This window comes from Mauremys mutica, chromosome 2 (genome assembly GCF_020497125.1).
Source record: "Mauremys mutica isolate MM-2020 ecotype Southern chromosome 2, ASM2049712v1, whole genome shotgun sequence".
In the NCBI taxonomy this organism is placed as follows: Eukaryota; Metazoa; Chordata; order Testudines; family Geoemydidae; genus Mauremys; species Mauremys mutica.
The window spans coordinates 225,620,337-225,635,182 of NC_059073.1; the positions used below are offsets into that span (position 1 = coordinate 225,620,337).

Genomic DNA, 14,846 nt, shown 5'->3' on the forward strand with positions numbered 1-14,846 from the left:
TTATAACATCATTTACTTCAGTTTAAATACTCCGGACTCTTATTGGTGTGGGATGAGACTCAGACCCTGTATATTTAACAAAATTAAAAATTATGTACGCAAGGAAGGATACTCTTATTAGTGATTAATCCTCAAAGGACTTGGTGCTTCCATTTGGACAACAGTTTCCAGTCCTGCAATAAGCTCCATGCAGGCAGACACTGAAGTCAATAGTGCTCCATCCACGTACAGGAGGTCCATCTTTACAGAGCTTATTGCAGGACTGGGGACATAGTTTGGATGCTGTCTAAAGCTGACCCAGATCTTTAGGTAATAAATTGAGCTGTGAATTTAGTATACATGTAGTTTCTTGTGAGATTTCCAGTAGGTCTTTTCTGGCTTTGTCTGGATCAGGTATACCACAAGAATAGCCTTTCGTACATTATTTTTCCTCTGGGCCAGGAAGTGCTGAGGTACGTAGAAGCAAAGAAAATCTTTGAGGTTACCTCACAGGTTCAGTAAATTTGAAGTTTTAGGCTAAACTTTTTTTTCTCCCCAAATCAACCATGGACCAAATTAAAGTTGTGTCAGAGTAGAATATGTCTGAGTCAAACTATCGTTCGTGTGTGTGTGTGTGTGTGTATGTAAAGGGAGGATACTCTGACTGCCTTCAGGAAAGTGCAGCATACGGTGTAAAAGGTGCTTGACACCTTGGTGAAGGAGTATTTCAGAAACGCAATCAAGACTTCACTCTAGGGCCATTGACTTTGATTCTGCCTCAATGACTGGCTCACCTCAATGGAACATTTATTTTTACACTGGGGCCCACAGGTGAGGCAAATATGACATAAGGGAGAGGCTGGAGCTTCTCAGCTGAGCATATAGCACAAAACATATTGTACTTAATATCAGGGTTCTGCTCTGTTCAGGGGGGCTGACCATCACCACATGTAAGAAGGACTTACAGGAGGGACTGCGCCCAACCTGAAACACTTGTGAATTTCAGACTCACAGGAAGGGCAAGATCAGACTAGTGAGGATCTGTCTGAGGACTCTTGTTGTTTTCAAAGGTCTGTGGTTCAGAAATTCCTTTGCTCAGCCTATGCTCCTTGCTTTCCTGCCACATTTTTCCTAAAATAGTTAGCCCAGAGTGTCCACAGTCTCAGTACAGCTCTGGGACAGTATGTGTACATGACTGCGGGGGAGGGAAGGGGCAGGCTAGAGAGGTTTCAGATATTGATTTCAGGGTCTGGAGCAGATAGTTGGTGACACACAAGGATGGGTGTCAGAGAAGAGGGTTGAGACAGGGTGTCCTATATCCCAGGGATAAAAACAGCAAATAAACTCCACCCAGATTCAGTTGGCTTGAAAGCACGTAGGTCCACTAGTAACAGACTGATACTTGTACATGGTGCTGGGCCAAGTTGTAAAAATAATAATATAAGTAGGACTGAAGCTTGTGTGGGAATTGCTGTTTTTAATTAAACCTTGACATCATCTGTTGGGTATTTACAAATTGCCTTCCCATCCAAAAGCAGCAGCACTTTTCAATAAATTGAAGTTTAATGTCAGCTTCAAATTAAGGAGTAGTCACTTCCAGGAGTGTGGTGCCTTGAAGGCAAACAACACTGAATACTGTTTATACACAATACTTCAAACTTCACACAGTTACTTGAGTAGAACATATGCTTGTTGCATGATTCAATTAGATAGCGGGAAATTCAGTATTGGAAAGTTCACATTGATGAAGGAGAAGGTCACAGTTAAGAGTTCGGAGACAGCTTTGAGTTCTACTTACTGAAACATCTGCTTCTGCTGCAAAATGGGACTTCTTGGAAAGGTTCAGCCTCCTTGAGCTATTTTCTCTATAATTTGACGTAATTTGTGTTTAAATTGAGCAAATCTGCCTTTTTTTCAGTAGAAAAATACAACAGACAAAAAAAAATCAAAAAAGAAAATGTCACCCAGCAAAACAAAAGCTACCACCAGTATGTATGTGTATTTGGTAAGGCCTAATATGATTTTATCATAGGAAGTCCAGCATAGTAGTGTTCTTTTACAAAGTCAGCATTTTCCAAAAGTCACTGCACAGTGGTATGTGGGATAGCATGATTTTCCTGTGTACATAACTCTGGTCTTTCCGCCACCACTCTGTGGCAACTGTTTAAAAATGTTGAATTTGTTATGGTGACCACTTATATCTATGTTATGTGCTTCATCGGAGGTGCCTATAATTAAAAAAATAAGACTAATATTAATGGAGAGAGAACCTCACTGATTACATTATTCTCTACTATTGTATTTCACAATTCAGGACTACCTGCATTCAAATACACTGTCAGTTGCAGTATGTTCCAAAAATTTGATATAGCTGTGGCAGGAAGCTAGTAAACTGTACTTCAGTTATATGAGTTAAAGGTACACTAACAGTAACGTATACTCAGAGAGACAAGCTTTTGAGCTTTGACCTGAAGAGCTCTGTGTAAGCTCGAAAACTTGTTTGTCTCACCAACAGAAGTTGGGCCAATGAAAGACATTACGTCACCCACCTTGTCTCTCTAATGTCCTGGGACCAACACTGCTACAGCAACACTGCATGCAGTATGTATACGTAACACTTCACAAATATTAACATCAGCACTTACCCCAAAAGGGCAAAGGATGTGACTTTGACCTCACAGAGACTGAGGATTCACAGAGAATTCCAGCCCAACACCATTAAATACTATTGTGGAAGAACTGCCCATTCACATGCTGTGCTGCCCTGCCCTGCCCTGCCCTGCCATCTCATTCCCCAACACTGGCTGGCTGGTTCCTCCATTGTGGCTTTAAGGGGGTGGGATCTAGAAGCCATTGAGGTAGACATAATGCTACAGCTACTTGAATAAATTAAAGGCAGCTGTTCTGGGGATTTACTGCTCCCTTTTTGCCATCCACTCACATTAAAAGTTCATAATGTTTAAGCTACTGACTCAGTTCTCTGAATCTTCAGAGTCACTCATCCTGCAAGTTAGAATTGCTGTATTTCTATTTTCAGGACATGTTTTTAAGGACACCTATGAAAATAATGTGTTTGAGTGGGTGGGTTTTTTTGGACATATTTTAAAATGGCAGCTCTTTGAAGCTGCTCAGGTGTTTAGAATGTCAGAATGAGCCCTAGGGAGATGGGTGTGTGTGCATAGTCTAAGTGGTCAAGGATCCACAATAAACACAATTGATCTCATGGGTCTGCAGTTTATCACATAGTTACACTCCACAAATGGGTAGGTGATATCTTTCTGTCTAACTTGAGGTACACCAAAGACCTAAATATGAACAAACCATAGGCACCAACTCTGGGGGTGCTCCAAAAAAAATAGTGGGTGTTCAGCACCCGCTAGCCACCTGCTGATCAGCTGTTTGGCAGCAGGCAGGAGGCGCTCAGGGGAAGTGATGGAGCAGGGATGGAGACTCGGGTGAGGTGGCAGAGCAGGGGCAGGAAGAGGCAGTGTGAGGGCAGGGCCTTGGGGTAAGAGGCAGAACGGGGGCGAGAAGAGGTGGAGCAAGGGTGGGGCCTTTGGAGAAGGGACGGAGTCGGGGTGGGGCCTCGGGCAGAGCAGAGGTGGAGCACTCATCCAGAAAAATTAAAGTCAGTGCCTGTGGAACAGTCCCTCCCCCCACAGTCCTTAAGTTTTCAAGTATTTGGATTGGAGGACCAGGATCTGGGACATTCTCTGTGGCTTTAGATCCAATGCAGAACCAAAGGTTCAGATACCTGTTTCTATGAGAAAAACTGTGAGAATGCTTTCTCCTTGCTTGCCTGCATCAATTCTTCCCCTTCCCCTTGCAGCGCCAACACTTACCCCTACAGACGTAGGCCAACTGTGGGTCTACATTATTCCTGGCTCCCTCACCCATTCAGGCTCAGTTCTTTTGCCTCTCCTTCCTGCTCCCCAGTTCCACACTCATACTAGAACAGAGGTGGGCAAGCTTTTTGGCCAGAGGGTCACATCTGGGTATGGAAATTGTATGGTGGGCCATGAATGCTCATGAAATTGGAGGTTGGGGTGTGGGAGGGGGTGAGGGCTCTGGCTGGGGGTGCGGGCTCTGGGGTGGGGCCAGAAATGAGGAGTTCAGGGTGTGGGAGGGGGCTCTGGGCCGGGATGTGGGTGAGGGGGGATGAAGGCTCCACTGGGGGTGCGGTCTCTGGGGTGCATGAGGGTGGGACCAATGTTCAGAGGGCGGGAGGGGGATTGGGCTGGGACAAGGGGTTTACCTCAAGTAGCTCCTGGAAGCAGTGGCACGTCCTCCCTCTGACTCCTATGCGAAGGCACAGTCAGGTGGATCTGCGCGCTGTTACTACAAACCATAATCCTTTCCACAGATTTGTTAGCCTCCACTATCTGTGCCAATTTTGGCAGGGTACCTCCAGCATTCAGAGATGGCAAACTTTTCTTATCCAGTTCAGACAATGATTGCTTAATGACTTAGGGTATGTCTATACTACTGCCAGATCGGCGGGCAGCAATTGATCCAGTGGGGATGGATTTATCGTGTCTAGTCTAAACGCGATAAATCGACCCCAGAGCCCTCTCCCATCAACTCCTGTACTCCAGCGCCACGAAAGGCGCAGGCAGGGTTGATGGCGGAGCGGCAGCAGTCGTCTCACTGGTAAGTCAATCTAAGTACGTCAACTTCAGCTACGTTATTCCCCACCCCCGGCCGCCGCCCAGTGTAGACGGGGTTTAGATAGCTGAGCTATGCCTTTCTGACTCATTTCCAACCAGCAATGTTGGATATGTCTGTTTAATTTGATTTCTGTGGGATATATTTTTAATTTAAAATGATTAGTAGAATCCCTCCATAAGTAGTATGCTTGCAAGTGTAAAGTATATTTACATTTATGGTGGGATATAGCCTATTTCACCTCAGTCATTTGCATGAAGTCAGATTTGTTGTATTTTGGAAATGGCTATAGCATTACTCCCTAAATATCACTATGTTCATATTTTTATTGCTGTGACACCCCCAACTAGCAAAGACTTATGACCTCTCATAAAACAATGCTTTGCAAATATCATTAAGGGTTACATTGAGAGAAGACTGATTTAATGAAAACAATAAAGTCCTTATCAAACATTTTTCTCCTACAGACAGGCAGTAAATTCTATAAAAAGTAATGCATCCTCCCCACTTCAATATATATTGTGCTGTCTAGGTTTATTGTGTTGTCATCATGGCCAGCTGTGCTCACTGAATCTTGGAATAAGCTATATTTAGATAAAACACATTTATTCCAGGAAACCTTTCAGTATTAATCCAGCAAAGCAATTATATATAAAAATCTGCACTTTCCTGAAATTGGACCTTCCTTTGGCCAGCTGATACATTATATGTTGGAATTGTATCATGTATCTGGTTTAGAATCTGAGCCCTCGAGGCAAAGACCAAGTCTTTCTATATGTATTATGCAAGACTGAGCACACCTACTGTGCTCAGAGAACACAGGTTGCGATGTAAACCTACCAGAGCTGAAACATTTGATAAGGATGTCCTTAACTCATGGTATCCTTCCAGGTCCAGCAGCTCATGTGGAATGAACTCTCATCTGAGTTACATGCATAAGAAGTATTAGGAATAAGGTTGATTTTATTTTAATCTCATTTTCAGCTCCTCTTCTAAATGTACCCTCATTTCCCTACTTCTTCAGAAACAAATATAGGCATCTGGATGACCAGAAGTGACAAGTATGGCTGTATATTAATCACAATTTTAATCGCACTGTTAAACAAGAGAATACCAATTGAAATTTATTAAACATTTTGAATGTTTTTCTACATTTTCAAATATATTGATTTCAATTACAACACAGAATATAAAGTGTACACTGCTCACTTTATATTATTATTTTTATTACAAATATTTGCACTGTAAAAATAATAAACAAAAGAAATAGTATTTTTCCGTTCACCTCATATAAGTACTGAAGTGCAGTCTCTTTATCGTGAAAGTGAAACTTACAAATGTAGATTTTTTTTATGTAACTGCACTCTAAAACAAAACAATGTAGAACTTTAGAGCCTACAAGTCCACTCAGTCCTACTTCTTGTTCAGCCAATCACTGACAAACAAGTTTGTTTACATTTATGGGAGATAATGCTGCCCACTTATTATTTACAATGTCACCTAAAAGTGAGAACAGGCATTCGCATGGCACTTTTGTAGCTGGCATTGCAAGGTATTTACATGCCAGATATGCTAAACATTTGTATGCCACTTCATGGTTTGGCCACAATTCCAGAGGACATGCTTCCATGGTGATGACTCTCGTTAAAAAAAATGTGTTAATTTAATTTGTGACTCAACTACTTGGGGGAGAATAGTATGTCTCCTGCTCTGTTTTACCCATATTCTGCCATGTATTTCATGTTATAGCAGTCTCGGATGATGACCCAGCACATGTTGTTCATTTTAAGAACACTTTTACTGCAGATTTGACAAAATGCAAAGAAGGTACCAATGTGAGATTTCTAAAGATAGCTACTAAATCCAGGGTTTAAGAATCTGAAGTGCCTTCCAAAATTTGATCAGGGCTGGGTGTGGAGCATACTTTCAGAAGTCTTAAAAGAGCAACACTCCAATGTGGAAACTACAGAACTCGAACCACAAAAAGGAAAATCAACCTTCTGTTGGTGTCATCTGACTCAGATGATAAAAATGAACATGCATTGATCCACACTGCTTTGGATCGTTATCGAGCAGAACCCATTATCAGCATGGACACATGTCCTCTGGAATGGTGGTTGAAGGCATGAAGGGACATATTAATCTTTAACGCATCTGGCACATAAATACCTTGCGACGCCAGCTACAGCAGTGCCATGTGAACACCTGGTCTGACTTTCAGGTGACATTGTAAACAAGAAGCAGGCAGCATTATCGCCTGCAAATTGTAACCAAACTTGTTTATTTGAGTGTGTGACTGAACAAGAAGTAGGACTGAGTGGACTTGTAGGCTCTAAAGTTTTATATTGTTTTATTTTTGAAAGCAGTTATTTTTTGTACATAATTCTACATTTGTAAATTCAACTTTCATGATAAAGAGATTGTATTACAGTACTTGTACGAGGTGAATTGAAAAATTTGATTTCTTTTGTTTTTTACAGTACAAATATTTGTAATGAAAAATAAATAAAAATGAGCACTGTACACTTTGTGTTCTGTGTTGTAATTGAAATCAATATTTCAAAATGTAGAAAACATCCAAAATATTTACATAAATGCTATTCTATTATTGTTTAACAGTGCGATTGATCGCTTTAATCGCTTGACAGCCCTAGTGACAAGCAAACATTTTCGATAGAGAACCATCTCCTTTCTAATTGGGGCCCCTCAGTTGTGGGGCTGAGAGAGTGATCAGTAATATTTTTTTTTCATTAGGAAGAAAATAGAAAATGTGAGATTGGAGGTAGCTTCATGAAGAGGGGGGTGAACCACCAGGGCATCCTTGTGTTGGGCAGGAGAATGAAGGAAATGGCAATCTCATGTTCAGTGATTATCCCAATTTCGTAAAAATATGTAAAACCAACAGTATTGTGAGTATTTTACTTTTTGCATGAGGTGCCGTAGCTGTGCTAGTTGTTCCCTATTTATTCCGATAGTAGTTTCATGCCTAGACTATGTCTAGGATTGGCAGAATTTGATTTTGATTTTTTTATATAATTTTGACTCATAATATTGATGTTTATTTTAAGCATTTCTTAATTTTTAATGTATTTAAATTTTCACAGTTGTACAAAATTTTGGGGGGCTGTGTCACCATCATTCGTCAAAATATCAGGGTCTTTGACACAGAATGAGGTCCCACTGATATCTTCTGTTCTGTCTACACTGACGGTTCAAGCTTGGGCTGGAGTCTGCGCTTTCAGACTCTGTGAATGGGGAGAGTCCCAGAGTCTTGGCTTCAGTCTAAGTCCAAACATCTACTCCACAATTAAACAGCTCCATAGCCCAAGCCCATGAGCCCAAGTCAGCTGACATGGGCCAGCCCCAGGTATTCAAGTGCAGTGTAGACATACCCTGAGGAGAAAGTTACCCTGTTAAGGTCCCTTAATTTTTGATCCTTGTACCAGAATATATAATTATCTCTAGCAACTTTACCAATATGTTTAATATTTTCTAAAATTCCTCTGTGGAGTCTCCTTATTACCAGTGAGAAGAATACTGGAATATTCACTTTCTCCAACTTAATTTATATTTTAAGTCCTTCAATCTTGGGGCCCAATTTTGCAAGGTCCTGAGCACTCTCACTACAAGGTACCATTGATTGGTATCTTGTAGTGGGTGAACTGTATAAACAAAGAAGAAACTCAGGACCAAGTCTGACAAGGTGGTGAGATACTCACCATCTCTCAGGACTGAGTCCTAGATGGCATCTTTGGTACCTGCCCTTCACCCTCTTCAGTAATAGCTTTCCAGTTGTGCTACTTGTTGCAGGATACCAGGAACTCAGACCTATTTTAATGGGAGTTACTTGGCATCCTGTGGTGAGAGAAATGGGCCATAGTGCTGCAGACAGTTGTCAGGATGGGTTTTAACTAGAGCCGTATAGTGTAAATATAAAACACACCCAAAATAGGGCAAGTGGCATTTACCTGACTTAGTCATTTTTTGAAAAGCCCTTAAACACAGTAGGTTATATTCTGCTGCCATTTCTTCCAGTGCAACTCCCACTGATGATGTGTAACTGTGAGCCGAATTTGACCTATTGTCAAGTAAACAGCGACAGTTTGAGTGCTTTTCCCTGTTTATTGAATTGACAATGTTGCGCAAGAGAAAAACCTACATAAAACTGAACAGTAGACACTATCAGAGGCCAATAATGAATTCTTTGGTACAGTTATATGTGTTTATGACCATGGAGAAGGAGGGAGATATCTGTATTATTTTGTATTAATACTACGCCTCAGTTTACCTGCTTGATATTATTCTGGCTGACTGCACAAAGTTAAATCAGAGGGGGCTGTAAGGGGGGAACAAGAAAGAAATAACAAGGAGAATACCAAGTGTCCTTAGGAGAGCAATGGGTGAGCTAATCATTGGGAAATACCACCCTGGCTGCTGACAGGCAGGCAGTTAAGTAACAGGCTTCTTTTTCCAAGGCCAGAGCCTAAGATCAAAAGAACAGTAAGCTGTTAGAAATCCTTGCCTAGAGGGAAAAGGGGGGGATGATCTGGCAGCCTTGTTCAGAGATACTGCAGGAAAGATACACAGAGAGGGGGAAACTGCAAGAGGAGAGTATGTCTCTCCCTGACCAGAGATAGGCAGAGCCTGCCTTATGGCTGTGGAATTGAGGCAGGGACTCTGTGGGATGTGTCTGAAGCAGCTGAGCATATGGGATAAGGAAGTGTTTTTTTACCACTTCACATAACACAAGAACCCAATGAAATAATAGGCAACAGGTTTAAAACAAACAAAAAGAAGTACTTCTCATAACACACAGTTAACCTGTGGAACTCATTGCCAGAGGATGTTGTGAAGGCCAAAACTGTAACAGGGTTCAAAAAAGAACTAGCTCATGGAGGAGAGGTCCATCAATGGCAATAAGCCAAGATGGGCGGGGATGCAACACCATGCTCTGGGTGTCCCCAGCCTCTGATGGCCGGAAGTTGGGATTGGATGATAGGGGATGGATCACTCAATGACTGCCTGTTCTGTTCATTCCCTCTGAAGCATCTGGCATTGGCCACTGTCAGAAGACAGGATAGTGGGCTAGATGGACCATTGGTCTGACCCAGTATGGCCATTCTTATGTTCTTATGTAATACATATGTTTAGAAGGAGCTGTTTTGAGCCATTTTAATCCGCCACTGATCACAGACGCCTGTAGAGCAGTGTCTCGAAGGTCCCAACTGCACTGCCTGTCACGTCAACACAGTTTGTGAACAGGGGCTGCCACCTCCGGATCCAGTCTGGGTGGTAAAGCCATGGGATTCCACCTGGAAAGAGGCGAAGGTGGCAAAACCTGTCACCTGAAGGGTGCATTCATGAGGGACTCCAAAGGGATATAAGGTGCTGCTTACCCTGTAACCATGGCAGGTTGCTGGGAGTAGGGGGACGTCATTGCTTGCTGATCCCATCAAAAGTGGGGGGTGAACAGAGGAGCTCCACTCTGGGAAGTGTGCAGATAGAGGCCTGTCACTTAGAAGGAGTGCCCACGGTGAGGCTTGGGGCGGAGATCACATGTGCCACTTGTCCTGGAGCCAGCACAATGCCCATTAAAATGTACATTATTTGATTATTTTCTCTTTATGGGAATTTAAAAATAAATAGTAATGATTACAACTACTACTAGCACTTTAGCACTTTATATAGATTAATCTCTCACAGTGCTCCTGTGACACAGCTATTATCATCTCCATTTTTCAGGTGAGGAAATGGAGACAAAGGAAGTGTAAGTGTCATAACAAGAATGTGCAGTAAATTAGTGGCAGACTGAGGGGTTAGACCAGGGATAGGCAACCTTCGGCACGTGGCCTGCCAGGGTAAGCCCCCTGGCGGGCCAGGGCGGTTTGTTTACCTGCTGTGTCTGCAGGTTCGGACGATTGCAGCTCCCACTGGCCATGGTTTGCCGCTCCAGGCCAACGGGGGCTGTGAGACGCCGCGGCCAGCACATCTCTCGGCCCGCATTGCTTCCCGCAGCCCCCATTGGCCTGGAACGGTGAACTGCGGTCAGTGGGAGCCGCGATCAGCTGAACTTGCAGACAAGGCAGGTAAACAAACCATCTTGGCCCGGCTTGGCCCACCAGGGGGCTTACCCTGGTGGGCCACGTGCCAAAGGTTGCCGATCCCTGGGTTAGACCTCTTGTGTCCCTTAGCAGCAGCAAAGAATCCTGTGGCACCTTATAGACTAACAGACGTTTTGCAGCATGAGCTTTCGTGGGTGAATACCCACTTCATCGGATGCAATTCACCCACGAAAGCTCATGCTGCAAAATGTCTCTTAGTCTATAAGGTGCCACAGGATTCTTTGCTGCTTTTACAGATCCAGACTAACACGGCTACCCCTCTGATACTTGTGTCCCTTAGGACACCCTTGTTTCCTTTCTCTGCATGGTGCTGGTGATCATTGGGAGGAGATAAGTAACTGACAAAGGGACTCCATTCTTGCCCACATCCCCGCTACCTCCTGCAGCCATAGCAGGGGTGATTTGGTGTGAAACACACAATCAGTCCATGAGGAGAGTAACAGATAGACAAAATATTGTATTGTACATAAGTACAGCAATGTGTCTTGAAACTAACATTTTGTAGTTAGGAAACCCTTGATATTTTGTTTAATTGAAAAGGCAAAATGGAACATTTCAAGTGTCCTCACAGAAGTTCTCAGTACACAGGATACCATACAAAATAGTCACTTTAATTTTTAGGAATATGAGGTCTCTAGGCTATTAAATGTTTGTTGAGAAGTTAGATGAGACCAGAGGGTTTTTTTAGAATTAACAGGCAGGCAGATTACAAATGGGAGAATGAGCAAGCTTCTATTGTGAGTGCATCCCTCGGAGGCATCTGGGCCCTTTTGTTGTCAATAGGGACCTGTTAAAGTCCCTAAGTAGCAGCTGCAACTGTGAGCCAACTGGCCAAGTCCATAGGTGTTGGGCTAAATATGTAGGATCAAATTCTGACACAACCCCCTTTGAATTCAGTGGGATTGCCAGGGTCATATTGCAGTGCAGACTCTGGACCATATTCATCTGGAACTCCTTCTTTGCATCTTGTACATACGAGTTTACGTTTTGGTCCTTTTAATAAAATCAGGGCTCCATCACCTAAATAGTTTAAAAAAGACCCACACAATTAAAATACAAATTACTGATGGTAACGTATGTAACCCTGTAGAGGGGGTGCTCCTGAAATACCACACTGATATTCTAGAGGACTTGTCCCTGGATTACAGAAGAAACGGCTGCAGAGAATCAGGGCTCAGTTTCCCAGATTGACTAGGTTCCAGGGCAGAGAGAGAGAATCAGCTAGCAACGTTACCAGAACCAGTCAGAAGCCAGAACTCAGAGACAAAGGTCTTGGTTTTACTTTGGACTGTGTTTGGAGTATAGCAGGCAGAGACGCATCTCAGCCAGGGAGAACCTTTCTTCCCTGCACATTGCTACCAAGGGAAGACTTTGAGCCCTTTCGGGATTTCTTGGACATTGGTCAGTGCCATCTCAGCAGAGACCAGAAACCCAGGAGGCTGAGGTGAGTGTCATGGTCAGGCTACCAAGAGCCAGCCTAACTGCACATTGGAATCTAGGCCAGAGGGCCACAAGGATAATTTGACCACCCTTTGTAGGAAATCTTTGTAAGAGCACCCCTGTTTATTTTTGTTGATATTGTGTTTTAAGTCGATTACCAATTTCAGTGCTGCATCACCCATCAAAGACTGAGCTCAAACTCACTATTTGCCTTAGCAGGTATTGGGAGCGAGCACAGGGTGGTTTGTACTGGCTGTAAATGTTGGGAGGGGTGGAGATGATGTACTGTTTTTTATTAGCCTGGTTCCATTTTCTCCATTGTCCCTTATCCTGAGTTCCCCCATAGCTAATAAGCTGCAGTCACTGTTTTATTATTCTTTGAATTGTGATAGCTATTTTATTTTTGTGTGTCCTAACTGACACCACTCTGTATTAAAGTGGGTATCGAATATTTTCACATTGGATGACTCTGTTTTCTTGGCATTAAGAAGGGATTTGTTAAGTGGAGGCATCAGGCACTCTTACAGGCAAACCCAGGATCCATACTCCTGAGGAGAAAAGCTGCCTAACCATTGTGGTTTCAGTTTATTCCTGGTGAATAGTTGTCCGTATCACAAAATCACCACAACAGTAACAGCATCCATCTGTGTTGGAAATCTTAGCAGAGACCAAGCATCAAAGACATAAAGACTCACCTACAGAGCAGAACTTGATTGGCACATTGGGTGAAGCTTGGCCGCTGCTTGTATTTACACCTTGTTTGGCTAAAATATAGAACTTCACTTTGCAGGACTGTAAATCCAACACCTCTCACCAGGACAATATTCACTAATTAAAAACAAATAGCTACCAGTGATTAGACCACACTTTGAACTAATTACCATACTTGCATTTTTTTCCTCCCTTTGCATTACGGAAGCATTAAGATGTCTTTAAACTGATGAATATCTATCTTTTTTAATGACACTTCTATTTGATGTTTTTAGCAAATAAATTTCCTTCCTGGAGAAGACCTTACTTTCCTTTTTGCCAAAGTTCAGAGCAAATTCCTGAACAGAGGGTTCTCAAGGAGAGAACCTTCAATATAGCAGCACTACTAGGCCCTGCAATAATATATCTTGTAAGCCAGAAGGGGAAGCTCCAGTGAAAGAATGAATAATCATTTTAAAAACAGTATTTTGTTTACAGCAGTACATTTTATAAACAGAAAGCATTTTGTTACAAAATAGCATTGATCTGAATACAAATCATACATTACAGTGAAAACGTACCATACAATAAAATGAAGAAATTGGACACCCATTTAGCATTTACTGCATTGCAGTCAGATCCATCTTGACAGGGTTTATCTGTTATCTCATTCAGTTTCCTCAGAAAAATGAAATTATGAATTTCCCTATATGCTCTCAAAGCAGCTGAATACACTGGGTCTGTATGCTTGGTATAAGGCTTACAGTCATTTGCCTTCTTTTTACTGCAAGTTTATTGGCATTTGTAATTCTGTATGTATTTCCATCAAACTTCTTCTGCCATACTGCTAAAGACTGAATTCTACAGCCCATAAGGTAATGCTGACTGAGTTTGTGGGGGGATGAGATTTACAGTACAGCAATATTAGGGTGTTTGCTTGTATCTTAAGCACCAGAATTGAACTCTTAATGTTATACAATATATTTTTGTGGAAGTGTAATTAATTTTTTCACAGAGTCATGGATTTTTTTTCCTAAGTGGAAAATTATGCTAAGTCTTTGTGAGTTAATTAAAAACCTTATCTGTTAATTATCTACAGTGTATATACAAAATAGCTGTTCACATAAGTTCTGAAGTTAGGAGGTTTTATCACTGGCATCTTACAGACTAAGTTAGAAAAAATTATTAATATACTAAACTTTTGCTTTTATCATTTTAATTGGAAGGTATTTGAAATGGTGGTTACAGTCCATCACCACATCTAAGTTGTAAATGTAAAACTAATTGCAATAAAATGACACAGGGAGTAAGTCTGAAAATAAATGATATTCCTTTTGTGTCTAATGAATCTAGGTTGTATAAATATCCTATCTGCCACCAGTTTGGGCTGGGAGAGATGGGATTAAAAATGTCTCAGCTTTGTGGTGTTTTGCTGTCATTAATGATCTGGAATGTTCTCCTGTAAGAGAACTGAGTTTATTGTAAGGTCAGGAAAGTTACGATTTTCCTCACAATACGTTCAATAAGCTTAGACTTACTGATTTAAAACTGCTAAGTAATTCTAACTTGGACCAAAAAAAACCCCTTGTCATTCAGATGCAATAGGTACAGAGTTTGATTTCATTTAATGGAGGTATTAATTTGCGTGTGATTTTTCTTTAAATGAGTCAAGACACACAATATCTACAGTAAAGGAATTTCTGGTACTTATTACCAGATTTAGTCTCTGTTTTAAATTCCTGGCATGTGAAGTGGCAGAGCATATATTCACAGGTAATAAAGACAAAAACAAAAGAGAGTCAAATGAGCATAGTGATAAGGGTTTAGCAGGAACAATTAAAATTAATACAAGTACTGAAAGAATAAAATTAGTAATCAAGTTGGGAGTCATATGTTGGAAGCAACAAATGTGCTACATTATCTACAAAGATAACACACTGCATTCATTTT

General features: G+C 41.7%; 1 protein-coding gene across 9 annotated transcripts in view; it reads left to right on the plus strand.

Annotated features, from left to right (window-relative positions):
• Positions 1–14,846, plus strand: part of ZNF385D (zinc finger protein 385D) — a 922,283-nt gene that overhangs the window by 735,115 nt on the left and 172,322 nt on the right. The window lies entirely within an intron of this gene.